The 21,221-nt window shown below is 42.3% G+C and overlaps 1 non-coding gene across 1 annotated transcript; it reads right to left on the bottom strand.

The window, feature by feature from the left end:
• Positions 1-1,080: 1,080 nt before the first annotated feature.
• Positions 1,081-1,189, bottom strand: LOC136511107 (small nucleolar RNA R71). Its single transcript, XR_010772646.1, has one exon. It is a non-coding gene; the product is annotated as a small nucleolar RNA R71 (small nucleolar RNA).
• Between the last annotated feature and the right edge of the window lie 20,032 nt (positions 1,190-21,221).

Below are 21,221 nucleotides of genomic sequence, written 5' to 3'. Positions count from 1 at the left end.
TATGGTTTACTTCTTCATCAATAGCATAAGTTATCAATACATGTCCTTGCCAGACCTTCCCTGTGGTAAAAATATAAATAATGATACCTAGAATACTCCCGGGTGAAGTGCTACAATGGTATAATTATTTGTGCGCTTGCAGATCCCTTTCATTAATATATATCTATATATTCTTTCTAGTCACATAAATTAATAAAGAACTACTCTAGTAGTAATACTAGGTAGTACCAACAAGCATCTCTGGCATCATCACTAGGGATGACAACCTAGTAAAGTAATGTTAAGAGAAGTAGACATATATTAGGTGACTACTAAAACAAGTGACAAGTTAATAAATACCAATAAGCATTTCTGGCGCCGTTGCTGGGGACTAGATTCAACTCTGTTCTCAGTAGCGATGCTAAGGAATGTCAACAAGCATTTCTAACACCGTTGTTGGGAAAGGTAGCTAGGCAAAAAAAGGAAGTATTGATAAACTTATACTTATTGATGTGATCAAGATAACCATTGACCTTTGCTTAAGCATGCTTACACTTGTGTTGTCTACATGTGTATCTTATGCAGGGTAATGTATGACCGGTTTTGACCTTCCAACAAACTACGATGATGATCTAGAAGCATTACTTCGGAGAACTAAGGCTAAACTCAAGAAAGTTTCAGCTTTAGAGTCAAAAGACAACCAGATAAGGCAAAACTTAACACCTAAATTTGAAGCCATGTCTGACAAGACTCTTCATGAGTTCTTTGCTCCAACTATGGCCAACATCTGTACTGGACCGACGATCAATGTCGGAGACAATGGATTTTAACTCAAGCTAGCCCTCATCAACATGGTGCAAGCAAGCCAGTTTTGTGGAAAGGCACATGAAGATGCGAGTGCACATCTCCAACACTTCTTAGAGATATGTAGCACTTTCACCATCAAAGGAGTGACCCAAGATGCCATACTACTTTGCCTCTTCCCATTCTCACTTTTGGGGAAGGCAAAGCAATGGTTCTACGCCAACAAAGATAGAAATACTACATGTTATAACTACTCCACTGCCTTCCTAGCAAAGTTCTTTCCCACAGGTAAGACCAATGCTCTGTATGGGAGAATTTCAAGTTTTCAGCAACAATATGGTGAATCTGTCTCTGAGGCATGGGAACGCTTTCAAGATTACATTACAGAATGTCCTCGTCATGGGATGGAGAATTGGCTACTTATGTAGACTTTCTACCATGGGTTGACCAACAGTACCTGTGAGACTACGGATGCTGCTACTAGAGGTGCATTCCTCTCACTCACCATACCAGCTGCAATAGCTCTTGTGGAGAATATGGCCTCCAACCAAGGCTAGAATAAAGAACGTCTTTAGACTTGCAAGAGAGGTGGAGGTATGCATCAACTCAAGGAGGTAGATATGCTATCTACTAAGATGGATCTGCTGATAAAGAAGCTTGAAGATTGAGCCAATGAGACGCAAGAAGTCATGCACATTCATGATTCCCACATGACATGTGAAGAGTGTGGAAACACTAGGCATTCAGGGAGCAACTATCCTGAAACCCACGAAGATGTAAACTTCATCAACAACAATTACTTTCATATTCAACAAAATCAAGGATGGAATTAACAACATAGGCCAAACTACCAAGGTAACCCTCAAAGTAATAATTTAAATAATTTTAATCAACCACCCTTGAGAGAATTGATTTTCTGGCCAAGCTAAATTTATGGAGAGCTATTCTAGGAAATTAGCTTCCAATGATAGAATATTAGAAAATATGAGTAATAAAATGGATAACCTCTCCTCTGCCATTAAGAACCAGCATAGCTTTAATAAAATGATAGAATCACAAATAGCTCAGCTGGCTGCTGCTGTTCCTTCGACCAACAAAGATAAGATTCTGGGGTAACCGAAAGATCTAGAAACTGCAAATCTTATCGATGTTCATAATACAACATACTACTATATACAACCATCAATAGGAAGGTGGATAGATTATACCTTGCCAAAAAAGAAGAGCGATCCAGGAAGATTTGTCATCCCCATCGCCATTGGACCTCACATTTTTTCAAGAAGCTGTCTGTGACTTCGGAGCAAGTGTCAACATTATGCTTAAGGTAATTTATGATCAAATTAATGGAGATACTTTGTTGTACACAAACATTTGTTTACAGCTTGTAGATCAGTCGCTCTGCTACCCTAAGGGAGTTCTTGAAGATGCCATTGTTCGAGTGGGACAATCATATGTTCCCATATATTTTGTGGTTTTAGAAACAGGGGGAGATGTAAGGGCACCCATTATCTTGGGTCAACCTTTCCTAAGCACTGCAAAAGCCATCATCTACGCGGATAGTGCCAAGATTGGCTTCACAATCAAGGATAAAAAGGAGAAGTTTTCTTTCAAGAATCATATCTTGCAATCTCCTAGACATCCACAAACGCCGTACCTGTCCAAAGAGACAACAGTGACCAAGAAGAAAAACAATCAGAGAAGAAGGAAGAACAAGGCTAGGCAGCCACAAGAAGAATCAGTCAATATGATCAACACACTCCGATCAGAGTATGACCACCTACTCGCTTCACCATACCTTACCAATAAGGATGACCCTGGTGTGCCGATGATCGAGTGTACAATTGGACAAAGAATATTCCATAAGACCTTCTGTGACATTGGGTCAGGTGCCAATATAATGTCCAAGGTAATGTTTGAATACTTATTTGGTGATGAACCTTTGTTCCCTACATACATGCAATTGTAGATGGTGGACCAATCAATTCGATTTTCAGAGGGAATAGCAAAAGATGTCATGGTAAGAATACATGATCACTATGCCCCTGCCGACTTCATGGTTCTAGACATGGGTGAAGAAGAAGATGATATGCCCATCATCTTGGGAAGACCGTTCCTCAACACCACCAACGCGATTATCTACATCGGATCTGGACAAGTCCATTTCCAATTTCCTGGAGAAAAGGTACGCTGTTATTTCAATAGTTATACAACTTATGAGCAGCCCAAGAAGTCCTGCTCTAGGAGGAGATGTCGATCATCCCAACACCCAAAGAATCAATCTCCAAAGAATGTATGGGAGGAAGGTGAAGAACCTGTGAAAGATGAACCTACTCCGCCTAAGATCAGTCCATAGAAGAAGCAGGTGTGGAAGGAAAGGGTGGTAACATATGAGTCACCATCACTAGAGGTGTAATCATCAAGGTCTCCATCCCTGGGACCAATAGATGCACCCAAAGAATAAAGGACTATCTTCAGTCAAGTCCTGTCCGGAGGACTTAAAAATCTGAACCCTCGCCGGGAGGTAACATCGGTTGTTATCCATATTTACTTATCCACATTGCATGAGTTATTTTCACTTTAGCATATTTACTTTTCTGTATTTACATTATGCTTAGAAAAGAAAGATAAAAAGTTTCATGACCGCATTTCATCACTACATTATAAATCTTAAGCCCCATGTGAATAAAACTATGGTGTAAATACCCATGGGAATATTCACTGTAGTGGCATAAAAATTAAAAAATACCATGCATACATATTTTTATGTTCTGCATATCAAAAATTAGAAAATCCAAATTATTAGATAGACATCCTGCTAAAATTCTACCAAATCAGAAATATTTCTAAACCTCAAGGACAATTAATCTCCGAACGGCTGACCACTAACATTTTTATCCTAATTTGTTCCACAAGTTTTGGTGTTCTTATTAGTATTTTGCAGGATGGTATGATCAAGAACAAGTTCACCCGATCGACTTCATCTCGTTCCACTTTGGGACGAGAAGGACAACCATTGGCAAAACTGCTCTGAGAAGGATCACTCAACTTCAATGTTCGATCACGCCAACATCCAGCTTGGGGGAGGAGCATCCCCCATGTATCTAGCTAAGTATTTTGTTCCGTTTATTATTTTTAAGTTTGTTATATAGTTGCTAATAATAATAAATGCATAACTAAAAGCAAAATAAAAATTTATCTTTGTCTTATATATATTAGTAAGGTGTGATCTAAAAATAAAAACAAAATAAAAGGTGTGTCTAGATTTTTAAGAGCCGAATAAAATAAAAGGACTCTAAAGATAATCTCTTAAATGGAAATGATAAATAGTTGCTCTCTTGTAATTCCTTTTAAGTACCTAGTTTTTAGTCTTGAATTCTCCCAAGTTTTGGATACGACTGTTTTGATATAAGAATTTACTCTGAACTTGAAAACTCATGGGTAGCATATGCTTGATCTAAGTCTAGGTAATTAACGGATATGATATGAGAAAGTCTAAGCTGTTGTTTATCTTGTTCCAAGTGATACTAAAGTTCTAGAGATTTATCTTTTGAAAAACATAAAAAATACTTCATGATGAGTTCCTGTATGACAAAGCTTGAATTCCTACTAGTGCCATATATGATATATAGATTAGGAAAACTTCCACATAGATGCTGCTTGTTTTGCATTGAGTTTAGTGAAGCTTTGTTGATCCTTATGAGAGGTTTGTCATGCTCTTAAAATCAAGATCACGTACACACCACCCATATATGCACTACTCCTACACTAGGGGTAGACGCAAAAATATGTCATTCCGTCCAGATCCACCAAAAAATGTTCTACCCCTACATTAGGAGTAAACACCAAAAATATGCTTGATAGGATTTCCACTAAATAAATGCTCCAAGTTCTTGTTGCTATCTCTCAAAAAGTTTTATTATAGAAAAGAGACATAGGGCTATGCAAAAGTTATTCATAAAAAAAGAAAAAAGAGAAGAGTTAAGAAAAAATGGACAAGTGTCCGAGATATTGAAAACAATAGGTACTTAGATGCCCACCTGAAAAAAAGAAAAAGATGAATAAGATAGCCCATGTTCTCTTACAATGTTGTTTCCAAGTTTCAAAAGAGTGATATGTTTTCAAGGAGCATAATAGAATTAGGTTAGCCACTATATATATATATCCACCATATACATCCACACACATACACATCTTGATTTGATTGTATGACTTAACTCTCTTTGGATCCGAGGTTTGACTTTACAATATATATATTACAAGTATGCTCTTTCATGCTTTTTCCACTCCTATGAGCTCCACATAAGCCTTAGTTGTAGGAAGAGACATGCATAACATCACTATTTCCTTAGTAAGGATCCACAAATACCACATATATTGAGAGATTTGAGAGTGTCATACAAAGGAAGCTTTGCGTTTTATTTTGAAAACCTATAAAAACTCAGGAATAATGGTTGAGCAAAGAACTTGAGACATAGTGCTTGACTTGATCGTTCTGTCTTTCAATTGCTCAAGACCCAAGTAAAGGCTAAGAAGTCCCATGGTCAAAGGTAATATGGGTAAGTTTGAAAGTCAGATCAGTTCATTCTAATTCTAGAGGAGAATTCTTATTTGAACGCATGTGTACTTTTGAGGAGTGAAAGCATCGATGCAACTCCTGATCCAGTTTATTGAGTTTAGCTTTGCTAAGGGACTAGCAAAGGTTAAGCTTGGGAGAGTTTGTTGATGGTAGTTAACAACCATTATAAACCATCAATATAACATGCATAAAGGCATAAATATAATCACCAACGAAGGTCTAGGGGTTTAAACTAACAAATTTCATGAGTTTTAGTGAATCTATATTTTCTGCAGGGTTTATCCAGAAAACCATCAAGGTGGACCTAGATGTCCAGACTTAATTGCGCTTATCCACGGCGAGAACGACCCCAGAAGGTTCCTAAAAGACTCGAGAGGACACCACACCAAAGCGGAGGGCGAGATGCCGCTAGGTGGGGCCAGCCCCTAGGGCCCACCTGTCAGCCCCTCGTTGTTATGTCGATTCTCCACCGCCTCCTAGATTGCATCTACGCCATTTATTCAAGTCGGATTTGATCCGATGGCTCTGGATTAATGCTCTGGCCTATATATACCAGCCCCTGCCACCCCCCTGAGGCATAAGTCATTTGAGAAGACAGAAACCCTAATCATCCTCAAAGCTCCACCATATTCTAGGGCATAGCTAGTTAGGCTAGGTCTAGAGGGAGGCAAGCAAGCTTCGCTTGGATTCTTGATCATGTCAAGAGCTTGGTTTGGTATAATCTTTGTACCCCCTCTCTTTTGTATATCTCATTACTTTTATATGTTTGCTACAATTGTTATGACATTCATCTTCATATTCATCATATTCCTAGTTATAATGTTTATCATCTACTTTGATTATATGTTTAGTATAGTTAGATTATCAACATGCCCATGCATAAGTTCGTATAGCGCTTGCTCCAAAGTACACGGGGTCAGTGGTCGACATTGTGTAAGCATGGTGCTTATATGTTGTTTACCTGCGGATACACCGTATATTTCGGGTCATGTGGTAGATCGCGGATGTGACACTTTTGTTGAGTCCTTTATAGTCCACTCCCCGAATATAGGTTTACATGTAGGATTTAGTTACGAAGGAAGACATGCTCTGTTCTTAATCTTCCTTAGTAATATCTCTTATGTGTAGATATGAAAGTTGATCTTAGCCATGATTACTAGGTGTAATTGCACTAATCAATGTATGCTTTGACTTATAAATAAGAATGGCTTAGGAATTATTCGTCTGATATTCTATTTAACCATGCTAATGCCATAGAAAGGAGTACTCTGAGTGATCAATGATTAGTTATTATGCACCATTCATATATACATTTACCTATTGACTTACCCCTGTTATGAGTAGAATATTGGTTATAGTTTACTTCTCCATCAATAGCATAAGTTATCAATACATGTCCTTGCCAGACCTTCCTTGTGGTAAAAATATAAATAACAATACCTGGAATACTCCCGGGTGAAGTGCTACAATGGTATAATTATCTGTGTGCTTGTAGATCCCTTTCATTCATGTATATCTATATATTCTTTCTAGTCATATAAATTAATAAAGAACTCCTCTAGTAGTAATACTAGGTAGTACCAACAAGCATCTCAGGCATCATTACTAGGGATGACAACCTAGTAAAGTAATGTTAAGAGAAGTAGACATACATTAGGTGACTACTAAAACAAGTGACAAGTTAATAAATACCAATAAGCATTTCTGGCGCCGTTGCTGGGGACTAGATTCAACTCTGTTCTCAGTAGCAATGCTAAGGAATGTCAACAGGTGCACAAAGGATCATGGTTGAGGGATGACCTCTTATGCAGCGGGTAGTCACTTGACGCATTTAGAGGCAGCATAATGATTTAGCTATTGCTACTTTTAATCCTCTGCCTCAGAATCAGCTTGACATCAACAACATCAGGGAGGTACTCGTTGGTTTTCTGATTGTTCAGCATGCTTTCCCCTATGAAGCCATCCAACCCAATCCTTTTGGACAAGCATATGTCAAGTTCACTTACAAGCATCAAAGAGATCTGTTGATTCAGAATAGTCCAATTCCTTATGGCAATGATACTATTTCTTTTATTCCCTATGATAAAGCTTGGAATAACAGAACTGCAGTCATGACACATGATGTTTGGCTTGTTTTGATTGGCCTCAACCTTGATCTCAGGACTCATGCTTTGTCAGATAAAGCGGTGTCTGAGTTTGGTAAGCTGATAGTTTGTGAAGAAGATTACCAAAATATGTCTAGAGTTTATGTCAGGGCTAGAGTGAGTGGGTTAGATTCAATACCTTGGTTTTTTTACCTTCACAGAAGGCCTAGACCCAACCTCTGATAGTTGGACTATGTAGTGTGAGATTTTTCAAACAACTCTCCTTGGAGGTTTGGCTCAAGATGAAGATATCCCCCCTGGGCCAGATGATGATGATGATGATGCTTTTCAACCCAATAATTTTGCTTTCTTTGGCTTCGGGTAACCGGGACAAGGGCCTCCAATGCCACATCCTTTCAACCCTTTTGCTGCACCCAATCCTAACATTCAACATCTTCAAGTTATGGGCTGGGATTTTTGGCCCAATCAAGGAGTCGTAGAGCCAGCCCAACAGCAATTAGAGCCTGAAGAGCCAGTACCCAAGCTCATTCCTCTCCAGCCCTAGAATGTTCAGAACATATAGCTAGAGGGTCAGGACATACAACCTGAGATTGCCCAAGACATTGTGATCAATGTAGATGGACCAGTTGTGAATGTTCAGGTTAATCAGAATAACCTTAATGAAGATGGTCAGGTGCTTGCTATGGATGATTTGACAGATGCTTCAGACAATGAACCTGAGCCTCCACTTCTTCCAATTGATCCGGTGGAGATTGTTCCTTTCCCCAACTTTGATAATTTGGAACCTCTTATGCCAGAAGTGCAGATTGAGGATCTTCTGGATTATTTCCATGGTCCTCAAATGGAGCCTGAGCAAATTCAGCAAGAGAACCTGCAAATTGGCTTTGCTCATATCATTCAGCCTGTTGTTGATCCTGTCTTCAACTCTTGGGCTCCTTTATACAAACCCATCCCTGAAGCTATTAGGCAATGGGTAAGACACTTTTCTCAGGGTTCCAACTCTATGCCAACTATTACCATCCCTGATGCTTGGATGAATTTCTTCATCTTTCTTCTTTTGCAGTCACCCTCTTTTGATTGGGATAAGGATTTTCTTCAATCCCCTACTTGGGATTACTTTACTGCTTCATCCAAAGGTAATTCCTCAGTCTTTTGTCTTCCTAATAAATGCCCTGATGTTAATTTTTTAGTCTGCACCTCATCTGAATCCTCTTTTGTTGTTATTGAAGAGCTGCCCTCTGATGGAAACATTGATGCCCCGTCCTCCTCCAAGCAAGCTTATAAGACACCTCGAGCTAAAAAAAGGAAAGGCTCCAATTCTGTCTGAATCTGAGGTCAGGCATAGTCTGAGAATCAAGAAGCTCCATAAAAGATTCAAGAATTTAGGTTGTAAAGACAAGAGTTGCCTTGGCTGTACCTCCACTCCTCCTGTTATTTCACCCTCCATCATTAGGGATCTTGGAGCCACATTCTGCAACATCAATGCTGAAGAGTTGACTGATGCCAAGCTCCATGTCAAGCCAACCAACACTAAGCCAGTGGCCAAGGGAAATGGCACAAAGAAGCCCAGCACGTCCTCAAAGAAGGATGGGGCCCAGTAGTGCTCTCTTGTGTTCTCTGTTAATCTCAGGGCACGTTTTCTTTTAAATCTTTTGTTTAGCTATGAATAATAGAAATTGGATTATTTTGTGTTGGAATGTTCGAGGTGTAAACTCAGACAAAAAATGGAATGTCATTCGAGATAGAATTTTGGATAGCCATTGTGATGTAGTGTGCTCCAGGAAACAAAGAGAGAACACTTTGATGATCAATTTTTGAGAAATATTTGCCCACCTTCTTTTGATAAGTTTGTTTATCTTCCTTCTATTGGTGCTTCTGGTGGTTCTGTAATTGTGTGGAAATCCATTCATTTTTAGGGTAACTTAGTTTTTGAGAACTCTTATGCACAATTTGTTGAATTTTTTCCTCTTCATGATAATGCTCATTGGGTTCTGACCAATATTTATGCTCCTTGTTCTCACCCTGCAAAAAGAGAATTCATTTAGTGCTTTAAAAATATCAATATGCCAGACTCAGTAGACTGGATTATTGTTGGAGACTTTAATCTTTGTCGTTCACCAGATGATAGAAATCAACCTAGGGGTGATCACTTAGACATGTACCTCTTTAATGATGCTATCAGCTTTCTTGAACTCGTTGACATACCACTGAAAGGTAGGAGATATACTTGGTCTAATAACCAGACCTCCCCTTTGCTTGAGAGACTTGATTGGTTTTTTACTTCCAATTCCTGGACTTTGTCATATCCTAATACCTATGCTTACCCTCTTACAATGGAGACCTCAGATCATGTCCCCTGTGCTGTTTCTATCTCCACCAAAATCCCTAAAGGGGTTATTTTTCGGTTTGAGAATTACTGGCTTCAGCAACCTGATTTCCTTTCTGTTGTTCAGCAGCACTGGACTGCCGCTGCTCATATCACTTATTCAGCCAAAGTTTTGACTGCTAAATTTAAGAATCTCAGGGCTGCTCTCAAAACTTGGAAGTCATCTATCTCTAACCTGAAAACTGCGATTGGCAATGTGAAACTTGTGATAGCTTTTTTGCAAATAATTGAGGAGTTTAGGGATCTATAAATTCCAGAAAGGAATTTTAGACACCTCCTAGAGCTTGAGCTTCAAAATCTGCTGAAGCAGCAGAAAGCATATTGGAAACAAAGAGGACAAATTAAGTGGGTGACCCTAGGGGATGCTAGTACAAAAAAATTTCATGCTCATGCCACCATCAAATAAAGAAAAAACTTGATTACTTGTCTAGAAGATGATGCTGGAGTTCCTATTTTTGATTATCAACAGAAAGCACAGATGATTTGGGTGGCCTTCAAAGAAAGATTGGGTATTTCTGAGTTTAGCTCAATTAACTTTAACCTTGACACACTCATTCAGAATATAGTTGACCTGGGTTCACTGGTGGTTCCTTTCACACATCAAGAAATTGACTCTATAGTAAGATCTTTACCTTCTGACAAAGCACCAGGCCCTGATGGGTTTAACACAGATTATGTTAAAAAGTGTTGGCTTATTATTTGTGAAGATTTCTATAAGGTTTGCCATGATTTTCATAATCGAAATATATGTTTACAAAGTATCAATGGTTCCTTGATTACTTTGGTGCCCAAACATGATAATGCCATAAAAGTCTCAGATTACAGGCCTATATCTCTCTTGAATAGCTCAGTCAAAATTCTCACAAAGTTGTTGGCTAATGGACTTCAAGTGCAGCTCCCTAAACTCATTTATATCAACCAGTATGGCTTCATTAAGCATAGATGCATCCATGATTGCTTGGCTTGGTCCTTGGAGTTCTTGCACCTTTGCCATCAATCAAGACAGGAGATTATTATTCTTAAATTAGATTTTGAAAAAGCTTTTGACAAAGTTGAACATAATTTGATGCTTAAGCTCATGGAGCAAAATGGTTTCCTAGAAAGATGGATGACTTGGATGCACTTAATCTTCAATTTAGGCACCTCTGCTATTCTATTAAATGATGTTCAAGGTAAAGTTTTCCACTATAAAAGAGGGGTTAGGCAAGGGGATCCCCTATCGCCCCTTCTTTTTGTTCTGGCAGCAGATTTCTTACAAGATTTGCTTAATTTGGCAAAGGATCAGGGTTTACTTTCACTACCTTTGGTTCTACCTCATAATCATGATTTTCTAGTACTCCAGTATGCAGATGATACTTTAATTTTATGAAGGCTGATGCTAGGTAGTTATTCTTCTTAAAAGCTTTGCTCAATTCTTTTGCTGAATCTACTGGTTTAAAGGTAAACTTTGACAAATCCACACTACTACACTCGCACCTTTCATAGCCACGTCGTAACCCACATCGTAGTCTAATTTCGGCATCGGCAATAAGCTATTGGTAGTGATACTCATAGCCATCATCCTCGGTATTTGGGACTGACTGGGGTGTACACTACACCACCGTATTGGCTTATCATCCGTCCGTGATAAGGTCCTTCCTTCCATCGCATTGGAGCACGACCCGCGTGTGTGGGTATACACTAACACCGCCGCATGACTTATGATTCGTCCGTGATCAGATCCTTATTCCATCGCATTGGAGCATGACCCGCCTATGCCGAGGCAAACATCACTGTCGCTTTAGCGTATGAACTGTCTGGTCATAGGGCACGATCACCATCACGTTACAGTACGATCCGCCCATGATGATCCTTCAGTCGGTATTGGGTTACTAAATGATTCGGCGGTGATGCACTATTAACCCCTGTCACATCAAACGAATAGCGGTGGTGATGGTCGTCTGCTTCACCAAAGGCGAGTGGTACGGCGGTGATGACAAAACAACCAATGACCCTTACATCCGACGATGACAGAATTACATCCGATTTTCATAATGTATTTACTAAATTCAGCTAGGTCTTAATAACTTACTGAACACACACTATACAGATATAATCATTACACATCATTCATCATGTCCACAACGAAGAGTACTTGTTATAATAACAATGCTCGACACTAACATAACAATTGTGTCAACTGATGAATTAACACAAGCAGTACATAGATAGCATAATAAAGGTTCTGCTCCCTATAGACTTACATAACTAAAATGAGGTAGATATGCTCCGCTCATTTAGATTGGCACTCCTTGATCAACTTGGCAGCCAATACAGCACGGAACCCCCTCTTCTTCCTCCCATGGCCATTGCTGGAAAATCGTTCAAAAGCACAGAGACTCCAAAACCTGCACAATGCAAGACAGCAGAATTAATAATATTCAATATACCATTGGTTTAGTTAGCAAGCTAAAATTGGACTATATATAGACTCAAAACAACTCCCTACCTGAACAAAGACATATCCTAACAACAAAATACAGCATATGCACCTTTACTGCTCTGCTAATGACTCCATGAACAAGGGAATATAAGGCAGATAGTGAGGTCCATTCAAACAAATACTCCAGGTACTTTTAGGATAGCGAACGACCCGGGCAGGGAGGACATGAACTTTTCTATGGCTCATATCATATGCCATCAGTGTTCTGTCCTCCCCAACAAGGAAAATCAAATTTCATTCTAGGTAAACTGCAATCACTCTGTAGTTCACATTGATAGCCTTGGAACCGAGTCTAATATTGTTCAGTCCAAATAGCTATAGCGTGTTCATCGTATGCTTCAATGTGCATTTACTAGTACCCTAGTCTTCAAGGATCCAGATTGAAAGGTCAGAAGTATTGAAAATATCAGCAATACATATACAAAACTGACCCTGATCTCCATGGATAGACATTGTAGGACCTGGTGGCCTAAGGATTTTTCTCCATGTCTTTCCCTTCATATCAACATCAACTATATGGGACACCTCTAGCATGAGCGTAAAACCATTAAGAAACACAGTTCCTAAAAATTTGCATACTAGAATATTCTCTCCCCATTTAGATTCTTTACACATCCATGCTCCAGTTTTGGATGAGTAAATGCTGACAACTAACACCCTAGGTGACCTTACCCATAGTTCTACCACATGGAAGTGCGAGGAGATTGTGGGATCGAACCCCAAGCGAGCTAAACCATAACAAAGGTTGCTATGCAGTAGTACCACTAATTTTCTAGTCACCCGATTACAGACAACATAGCGAAGCCCAACACACCAGTAGAGGAAGAGGCCTTTGAAGCAATCTGAGATGACTAAATCCTAAATAGGGAAGGGCAAGAAGGAAAAGGAGGGGTATTCACCGGTGAAGTTGGCGAATCAGTGTTTGTGTTTCCAGTTGCCATACATGAATCCAGCGACAAACTAGGGTAGCTCCTTACGGTGCTCGGATTCAGAGATGAGGCGATACCAGGAGCGACACACACACTCGCAGCTGCACAAGGTGTGGGCGGTGAGGCGGCGAGGATAAGGACCAATACATCATCTATGAGGATGTCTACTTCATTCCTCTTGTTGGTGGCCTCCTTCTCCATCTTGACTAGGATGTGGTGGAGCGGGGCCAGCGATAGAAGCGATAGCGCTGTCGCCTAAATCAGAGTAGGAGCACATGTGGGGATGTGCTCGTGAGCTCCTTAATGATCAGATGGAAGCTTGATTCGTACTTAGACGAGATAAGAGGGGAATAAGAACAAAAGGCCAAGAAACATGGATAAGAGAAGTGCGAGAAAAGCATACCCTTGCCTTTGGATCTTGCAGCAGTGAGCTCGAATGGCCATAGTAGTGATGAGTACCAGTGTGGTCACCGGTGGATCTGTGCGGGCATGTCGGTGAGGCAGTACTAGCGCGGAGCACTAGCTTATCGGCGGTGAGTGGCGGCTTGCATGCCGATGAGTAGGTGAGGAATAGCTACACTTGAGGAGGAGACGTACAGGGGTGGCGGCTAGGTGGGTAGCGGTCTTTGCAAGCTATCTATAAACACGCTAAAAATTCTAAAAATGCGCGGGAGTCTCGCTCTGGCTTGCAAATTTTAACGATATCGGCGGTGAAGGCTACCAGTGGTGATACAATTTTTTTAACGACGCTTATATCCAACGGTGATAGAATTGTACAATGCTGATACTAATTCAACTAGGCCTTAGTAGCGCACTGAACACACAGCGATAAAGTCCATGGTTATGTCCTCCATGGTGGACGAAAGGAGTTGCCGCTCTCTCACTTAGTCTAATGCTAAGGGATTTGGAGGGAGGGGAGGGGCAAGAGACTCAGTGCACTCAGACCTAGCTTAAATAGGCTAGCCTTGAAGATGCACCCAGACTCAGTGCAGTTAAGATGTGTGATCTAGGGAGCACACATCAGGAAAGATGAGGTGTACAACGGTTTTCGGCGTAATAAGTGGTGGGTACGGTGTTAGAAGTTGGGACGACATTCAACACTCACGCACTTACGCCAACCTTGAAGATGCACCCAGACTCAGTGCAGTTATGATACATGATCTAGGGAGCACGCATCAGAGAAGACAAGGTATACGACGGTTCCTGGAGTGGTGGGGATGGTGTTGGAAGTTGGGACGAAATTTAACACTCATGAATGCTTCCCTGAATCTTGGGCTTCCTGTGCATCTTCCCATATTTCGGTGTGAACACATGTCCCCAAATTTTGGAATAAATTTCGGTGTGAACACATGCCCCCAAATTTTCAATGAACCCACTATCCCCTGGGGCTATAAATTTGGAGGCAAGGCAGAGTAGAAGGAATATTGCTTGTGTTCATTTGTTGTGCTGTGACACATATCTTTTCTTCTTCATTTTCTCCTTCTAGTCTTCTTCTGAACAATGGCTCATAGTAAGCGTCCAAGGGAGGAAACTCCAGAAGCCACGAATCTACCTCCGTGCCTTTGTGTCCCTCTTCATCGCTAAGGGTGAGAGGGAATGCTTTCTTATCTCTATGGTTGCCTTGCATTAATCCTTTGAATATGCAGGGCTACCTCTCATGCTGCGGTACATCAACCAACTCCCATGGAGGTTGGACAACAATGGATTGTACATCTTGCTGGGTTCATGGTATCTTCATCTTCATCCTCTGAGTCGGGTCAGGATATCTAGAATCTTATCCGTGAAAGGAGGGAGGCCAAAAACCTATATTCTGATGCCACGCTTGAGGTAGGTCAGCTTGAGCAATGTCTCAATGTCGTTAAAACAACCCTCTCTACATCTGAAGAAGAGACCAATGTTGCTCAGATGAGGGTTGATGAAGCTCATGCTAGGGCAGCATGTAAAATTTCTTTGAAGAGTCTTTGCTTTTATATTCGTGACTTTATTTAGTAACCCTTAATTTTCATTAGATCTTAAGGAACAATTGGCTACTTCTCATCATGAGATCGAGGAGGCTCATCGCCGAGAGATCGACATGGAGAATCATCACCAGACCCTCCAACGTGCAGCACTTGGCGCAGTTGCAGCAGTCAATGCAGGTGTGTTTCTCTTAAAGATCACCTGTAGGATATCTCGGTTCGTGCCAGGGAAGTGGCAACTCATGGCGTCTGCTATGGTGCTAGTGCCGCTCTTGCTGCAGTGCAACTGTGCTCAGGGCACGAGCTCTGTCACCTAGAACCTAGTTTTCTAGACACTGATTGGTTGGAAGATCAAGAGGACCTGATTAGAGACTTTACTAATGCTATCGAGGCTATCGCAGTGACCATCCATGCATAAGATGTTGTAAACAATGTTTTCTTAGGACCATATATTATATCTAGAGTCTTATAAGTTATAAGTAAACAATCTACTATTTGAATGTCACTTTTGATCCTATGTCTTTTATTGTTATTTTTTGTTCTAAAGGCGACACTCTAGGTGTCAGCTATTTTAAGCCGATGAGACTCGGCTATCAAGCATCGACCCAAATTAAATACTCCGATAGTACTTCTTTACGTATTTTCCATTGAGGTCTACATGATAATAGATCCGTACCATACGATGGTTTGCACATACAAAGCAACAGATCCTCCATGGTATAAATATTATGGAATCTAAAGAACGACGCATCACATCACAAAACTTCACCCTCAGTGAGGTTCTATACCTTCCATCTTGCAACCCTCATAGTCAAGGTATGTGATCCGCTTCTTGACTGTGAGAGGTACAAGATGGAATATAAAGCATCCAATCTTAAAGAACTAGTACCTCACAAACTTGGAGCACCCCCAATTGAGTATGGAGCCCCTGAATAGGAGAGAACCAGATGATTATAGATCTTCTGTTAACACAAAATCTACAAGAAGATCTACAATCATCAAGGTCAAGCTCCTGTTCAGCGGCAGCGCCTCGCTAAGGATGGAGAAGGAGCACCTTGCAAAACTTGCACCTGTATCTCAGTGAGTGTCGATAGAATATCATCGGTAGTCCTACGAGGGGTATCCCACGAAGGTAGATTGATCAGGCAGAGAGGCATGTAATCAAGAAAAAGAAGGCAATAGAGACACACTGAGTTAGACAGGTTCAGACCATCAGTATGACTGCAATACCCTACTCATGTGGTCTGTTGGTTTGTATTGTCTATCAGTATGATATTGCTGTGAGTTTGGAGGGGGTCCTTGCCCACCTTATATAGTCCTAGGGGTAGGGTTACAAGTCGGTTAGATCTGAGAGATAACTGGAAAGTAATAATAGATTACAGGAATCAGTGGGATCATACGTATCCTAACAGATCTCGTAGTATCTTCAGGATATCTTTCCTGTGTCTTGCAAGAGGCACCGAGAAGAGTCATGCCCCGCAAGGCTTTGTCTTGTGGGCTAGGCCGCCCCTAGGGGGCATAGCCCATGTGGTCTGTTGTGGGTATTCAGGGTCATACCCCCCACTAGCTAGTCCCTGAGCACCTTGTACCCATTGTGCAACGCTGTCTTGAGCTTGTCCGAGTAGGTGTGAACAAAGCCGAGCAGTCAAACTCATGGTCCGACCACCATGATGAGTTGCTAAGCAGTTGCCGAGCAGCATGAACATCGTGCCAAGCAGCGCGAACCATCGCCGAACAGTGTGAACTATCACTAAGTAGCGTGAACCGTCGCTGAGCAGTGTGAACCGTCGCCGAGCAGTATAACCCAAGTACAACTTGTGAAAGGTCCTAATATGGCTAGGGGGTGAATAGCCTATTTAAAAATCTACAAATCAACTAGAGCAATTTGATTAGTATGACAAATAGCGAAATACAAACTTGCTCTAGCTCTACAAGGGTTGCAAGCCACATATCCAACAATTCTAGTTGCAATGATTACTAGGCACACAACTTGCAATGTTACTACTCACTAAGAGCTCTCAATCTTGCTACTCTAAAGAGCTCCACTAGATGAAATTAAAATAACAACGCAAGCTCTCAATTCTAATTACACTAAAGAGCTTGCCACAACTAGTTTGCAAGAATATAAATGAGTGAGTAGGGTGATTATATCATCGTGTAGAGGAGTGAACCAATTACAAGATGAATACTAAATCAATCACCTGAGAGAATACCAAAGGACAAGAGACAACCAATTTTTCTCCTGAGGTTCACGTGCTTGCCGGCACGCTAGTCTCCGTTGTGTCGACCAACACTTGGTGGTTCGGTGGCTAAGAGGTGTTGCATGAACCTCGTCCACATAATTGGACACCGCAAGAACCTATCCTCAAGTGAGGTAACTCAATGACACGAGCAATCTACTAGAGTTACCTTTCGGCTCTCCACCGGAGAAGGCACAAGACCCCTCACAATCACCACAATCAGAGACTGGAGACAATCACCAACCTCTGCTCAATGATCCTCGCTGCTCCAAGCCATCTAGGTGATGGCAACCACCAAGAGAAACAAGTGAATCCCATAGCGAAACACGAATACCAAGTGCCCCTAGATGCAATCACTCAAGCAATACACTTGGATTCTCTCCCAATCTCACAATGATGATGAATCAATGATGGAGATGAGTGAGAGGGCTTTGGCTAAGCTCACAAGATTGCTATGTCAATGCAAATGGCCAAGAGAATGAGCTTGAGCCGGCCATGGGGCTTAAATAGAAGCCCCCACGAAATAGAGCCGTTGTACCCCTTCACTGGGCACAACACTAGGTGATCAGACGCTCCGGTCAGTTTAACCGGACATAGGACCCCAGCATCCAGTCGCCCGATGCTTGCCATGTGTCATCGACTTCAAACGCCAATCGCCCGATCTCAACGGTCAAGTGATGACTGGATGCGTTAGTTAGAAAGTGACCGGACACAGGACCCCAGCGTCCGGTCGTTTCCAGTAAGGTTCCAAATGCGTGAAATCACGACCGGACGTGTCCGGTCATGCTCGACCGGACACATCCAACATCCGGTCACTCAATGTCTCCTCTATGCGCCACCACATCAACGTACGTCAGCATTGACCGGGCGCACCCTGCCAGCGTCCGGTTACTCTTTGCGCCAACGTCCGGTCACAAGACCAAGACGGATGCTTACTTCTGCTACTGACCAGACGCAGGCCCCCAGCGTCTGGTCACTGCCCCACCAGCGTCCGGTCACTCTGTGAATCCCTGTCTTTTCTGTATAGGGCGTCGGTGGTATCGTCGGACTGTCCGCACTCTACAGGTGGACACTCCGCCGGTGAAGTTTCCAACCCTTGCTCAAATGTGCTAACCACCAAGTGTATCACCTTGTGCACATGTGTTAGCATATTTTCACAAATACTTTCAAGGGTGTTAGCACTCCACTAGATCCTAAATGCATATGCAATAAGTTAGAGCATCTAGTGGCACTTTGATAACCGCATTTCAATACGAGTTTCACCCCTTTTAATAGTACGGCTATCTAACCTAAATGTGATCACACTCGCTAAGTGTCTTGATCACCAAAATAAAATAGGCTCCTACTATTTATACCTTTGCCTTGAGCCTTTTGTTTTTCTCTTTCTTCTTTTCCCAGTTCAAGCATTTGATTATCACCATGCCATCACCATCATCATGATCTTCGCCATTGCTTCATCACTTGGAGTAGTGCTACATATCTCATAATCACTTTGATAAACTAGGTTAGCACTTAGGGTTTCATCAATTAACCAAAACCAAACTAGAGCTTTCAGCTTGCCATAAGGGTGTAAGGAGCTCAAGTTTAGAATAAAAAATTTCTTCACAGTGGACCAAGTGTGCCCACTTAGAGTCCAACCACAAGAAAGGGAGATAGTCTCCTTCAGCTTCAAGAGGCGCAGAGTCTTCTAGAATAAAGCAAATACACTCACCGCGAGGTAAAGTGTGCCCACTTAGTCCCCGAGCCTAACAGTTGGTGATGCCATTACATGGTGCCAGGGTCTAAAGTAGAAGACCAGCCGAGCAGGGAGCCAGTCCTTAGGCGTATCCTCGAGATGAGAAAAGCACATTCACCGCAAGGTGAAGTGTGTCCACTTAGTCCCGAGGCTGACAGTAGGTGACATGGTCACGTGGTGCTAGGGTCAAAAACAACAGTCAATAGAAGAAAGCTTGCCAACATCATCTGACATGCGCGTATCAAGACCCTAGACGTGCTGTCCAAGATCAGCACCTTGATCCGAACAGCATGGAGCAGCTTGATAGCACACCGATGAGACATAGCAAGACCCTGACCACCAAAGGAGTCCTTAGCTTAGCTGGTGATGTCCGAGCATCGAGGAGTCCTTGGCGTAGCTAGCGATGTCCAAGCACTGAGGAGTTCCCCGGCATAGCTGGCGATGTTCGAGCACCGAGGAGTCCCTGGCGTAGCTGGCGATGTCTGAGCATCGAGGAGTCCTCGGTGTAGCTGGCGATGTCCGAGCACCGAGGAGTCCCTGTCGTAGCTTGATGATGAAGTACGAGCGACGAACAGTCTGGTCAACTAGTCGACGGCGAAGTGAGCATTGAGTAGAAGCGACCGACGAACAGTCTGATCAACTGGTCGACGATGAACTCTATGAACCTAACAGTCCGACCAGTTGATCGGTGGAGAAGTCCGAGCACCAGGTGGTCTGACCACCTAGATGATGATCCTGCAATACAAATATATAGAACGGGTAATACATGATGTAAAAATATATGAACTCTAGAGAAAAATCAGCAATGGCGATGAAATAGCGTATGCAGCTCGGCGATCAGTTGGTGTAAAGATATATTTATATTTAATATAAACTGTCCGACCAATTAGTGTGTAGCTGAGTCTCTAGCCTAGCTAGCCTGTTAACCATAACGCGGAGCGAAGAGTCCGTGTGCGTGTAGGAAGAAAAAAGCATCGCTAAATAGCCACTGTCGACCACCCATAACATAGAGGGTGGACGCTCGTGCACGTGTAGTGAGGAGCTGGAGACAGGGCCATCTCTAGGGACATCCGAGCATCAACATGACTGTTCGGGGGTTCAGAAAATCAGTTTGGAGAGCAAACATGGAAAAAACAGCTCAGAGAAACATTATGACGATATACGAAGATTAGAGAATATTTAGAAAAATATTAAAATATGACTTAGCTTTTAGACATAATGTCTAGTCGGTGGCGTATGGCATTATCTGGTCGGCGACGCTTGACAGCTGGAACGAAGTTGATCTCATATTAAAGTAGGACAGACGTAGTCGGAGCTTGGCGGTGTCAATCCACATACGAAGACATGCACCGTGGTTGTTGAAGGATGTCGACGCGATCCGCCGAGTCGCCGCGAAGGATGTTGATCTTGAGTTATGCCATCTGGTTCACTAGGGATCAGCACGCACAAGCCCCACGGTAGGCGCCAACTGTCAACATTGGTGAGCCCGAAGGGTAGGGCCGTAACCCCTGGAGTTTCCCGAGCAGCCTCCGACAGATTCTGGATCGAAGGGTGGTCGGCGCTGAACAAGAGTGTCCAGAGCCGATTCGGCGATGGAGAGGCAATCGATGAGCTTCTGACCAACCTGATCGATGGATGCAATCAGATTGTCAGTTGTTGATTTGCCTCCTTTGGTAGCGAGAAAGCGGGCGGCGAGTTCTGAGATTGGATATGCAGTCGCAGGTGTTGGGGGTGATCGGCGCAGCATTGATCTGCACCGGCTCGATAAGCTCTCTGACTCCGTCAGCGTTGATGATCCACGAGATCGATCTGACCATGAAGATCTGACCGGGCTATGGGAGAGACGAAGAGCCTAGCGGAACGTACCATCTTGTTCGACATGGAAACAACACGCACACCCCTACCTAGCGCGCTAACTGTCAACAGAATATCATCGGCAATCCACCGAGGGGTATCCCATGAAGATAGATTGATCAACAGAGAGGCATGTAATCAAGAACAAGAAGGCAACAGAGATACACGAGTTA

The sequence above is a fragment of the Miscanthus floridulus genome, chromosome 1, assembly GCF_019320115.1.
Source record: "Miscanthus floridulus cultivar M001 chromosome 1, ASM1932011v1, whole genome shotgun sequence".
Taxonomy (NCBI): Eukaryota; Viridiplantae; Streptophyta; class Magnoliopsida; order Poales; family Poaceae; genus Miscanthus; species Miscanthus floridulus.
Note: the sequence above shows the minus strand (reverse complement) of the source record. Positions and strands in the feature narration are given on the sequence as shown.